The 2,987-nt window shown below is 36.1% G+C and overlaps 1 pseudogene; it reads right to left on the reverse strand.

Moving 5' to 3' along the window:
• Nucleotides 1-984: 984 nt before the first annotated feature.
• Nucleotides 985-1,559, reverse strand: LOC113911126 (annotated as a pseudogene).
• Nucleotides 1,560-2,987: the final 1,428 nt, after the last annotated feature.

Raw genomic sequence — 2,987 nt, forward strand, 5'->3', positions numbered from 1 at the left:
GGTCAGCCATTTTCCTATATAACAGTAAATAAACAATGGAATTTAAAACGTAAAATGCAATACCTTTTACATTAGCACCCCCCAAAATAAAATACTTAGATATAAATCTAACAAAATATGTACAAGATCTATATTAGGAACACTATAGAACTAATGAATGAAATCAAATAACTAAATAAATGGAGAGAGATTCTATGCTCATGGATGGGAAAACTCAATATTATCAAGATGTCAGTTCTTCCCAACTTGATCTATAGATTCAATGCAATTCCAATCAAAATCCAAGCAAGTTACTTTCTGGTGATCGACAAACTGATTCTAAAGCTTATGTGGAAAATCAACAGACCAGAAATAACCATCAGAATATTGAAGAAGAACAAAGTTGAAGGACTGACACTACCCAATTTTAATACTTACTTTAAGCTACAGTGATCAAGATTGTGTGGTATTGGCAATAGACAAATAGGTCAATGGAACAGAATAGAGAGCCCATAAAGAGACCCACATAAATAGTCAGCTAATCTTTGACAAAGGAGCAAAGACAACACAATGGAGCAGAGACTTTTTTTTTTTTTACAAATGGTGCTGGATCAACTAGACAAGAACATGTAAAACAAACAAACAAACATAAAACAGATTTTATATAACCTGAAAGATTAACTCAAAATGGACCACAGAGCTAAATGTAAAATATAAAACTATAAAACTCCTAGAAGATAACAGAAGAAAATCTAGATGACCTTTCATTTAGCAATGACTTTTTTTTTCCCCCACAGGGAGTGCTTCTATGTTAAAAAGTTTAGAAGGTGGAAATAGCTCTTGGAGTTGTATTCTGAAGATTTGTTCAGGAAGGTCAAAGTTAGCAGGCTTCATCCTTTTGGGGACCCAACAGCAGGTAAGTAGAGAAGGACTGGGGACAACAGCTTCTTCTGGAGGAGAGAGAGAGCCTAGTGGAGGTTAGTGTAGAATGCACCAGAAGCTCTTTTATATCAAACTTCCTTTGGGATCCAGCTTTACCAATAAACTTATTGCCTCTGAATATAGGGTCTTCTCATCCATGTTTTGAGCATCACAGAAAACAAACAATTTTTTTCCTTCAATTTTATCAAGTTGGCTATTTATCACAACAGAACAAAGCGGGATTGATCTTTTAAAATTAATGCTGAGATTGTCAGTCATGACGATCCCCCAACTATAATTGCAGACATACCAATAATAACATCAATCATGGTTGCAATGGCACCTCTATGAAGGAATCCAGGTGCTCCTTGCAGATAAGGACCTCCTTGAAATATGCAAACTATCCTTTCTTTAACATGATTATGGAATATCACATAATCAAGGCCCAGGCCTTCCTTAAGGCTTCTGGGGAAGAGCTGGGCATATGACACTTGTTATTTTACAGGCTTTGTGCCACACACACAAAAAAAGGTTTTGAAGTCTTTAATACTTCAAGTTGATTTACATTTATATGAAGGCAAACGTTTCTAGAAGCCATCTTCACATTTCTTCATGAACTGGTTAAAGAGGAGTCTCATGTCCTTGCTCCAGCTGGACATGGGAAAGAATGGCTCCTAAAATGATCTCGGAAGAAAACTACCTCTGCACAGCTGCATGGTCCATCACTAGCGGGTAACACCTCCCTGTGTAGGAACAACCCCCACTCACCCCTCCCAGGCAAATGCAGTTACAAGGAACAGCTCCACAGTATGGCTCCCAGCGTGCCCAAGCTCTACCAGGATGGTGCCTGGCCACCTGACCACTCACTTGCTCCTATCCATTCATGAAGGGGCATGTAACAACTGGCATGTGACTTTTTAGATACAACACCAAAGGCACAATCTATGAAAGAAATAGTCGATAAAATGGACATCATTAAAATTAAAACTTTCTACTCTTTAATAGACATTGTCAAGAAAAAAAAAAGACAAGCCACAGACTGGAAGAAAATATTTGCAAAGACATGTCCAATTAAGAACTATTATCCAAAATATGCAAAAATTTCTTAAAATTCAGCAGTAAGAAAACAATCTCATTAAAAAATGAGATGTCATTAACAGACATCTCATCACAGAAGATATACACATGGCAAATAAGCAGATGAAAAGATACTCCATATCCTATGTCATCAGGAAAATGCAAATTAGAACAATGAGATACTGTTGCATACCTATTAGAGTGGCCAAAATGTGGAACATTAATAATACCAAATATTGGTGAAGATATGGAGCAACAAGAACTTTCATTCTTTACTAGTGTGAATGCAAAATAACAGCCAATTTGGAAGATCGGGTGGTAGTTTCTTACAAAACTAAACATAGTCTTACCATACTATCCAGCAATAGCATTCCCTGGTATTTACCCAAAGATGTTGAAAACGTATGTCTACACAAATAGCTGTATATGGATGTTGATAGCAGCTTTATTCATAATTGCCAAAACTTGGAGGAAATAAAGATATGCTTCAGTAGATGAATAGATAAACTGTGGTATATCTAGACAATGGAATATTATTCAGCACAATAAAGAAATGAACTATCAAGCCATGAAAAGACATGAAGGAAATTTAAATACATAGTACCAAGTAAAAGAAACCAATATGAAAAGGCTATATATTGTATGATTTCAACGACATGATTTTCTAGAAAAGGAAAAAACTATGAAGATAGTAAAAACATCAGTAGTTGCCAGGGACCGTGGTAGAAAGACATGAATAGGCAGAGCACAGAGGATTTTTAAGGTAGAGAAAATACTCTTTACGACACCATAATTGTGGATATGTGTCATTATACACTGGTCAAAACACATAGATTGTACAGGAGTGAACCCTAAATGTAAACTACGGACTTTGGATGATAATGACATATTAATGTAGGTTTATCACTTGCAAAAAATATACCGCTTTGGTGGGGGGGAGGATGGGGGACAGTGTATAAGGGAACTCTCCGAAACTTCTTAATTTTGTTATGAACCTAAATGAAGTCTTA

The sequence above is a fragment of the Zalophus californianus genome, chromosome 12, assembly GCF_009762305.2.
Source record: "Zalophus californianus isolate mZalCal1 chromosome 12, mZalCal1.pri.v2, whole genome shotgun sequence".
NCBI lineage: Eukaryota > Metazoa > Chordata > Mammalia > Carnivora > Otariidae > Zalophus > Zalophus californianus.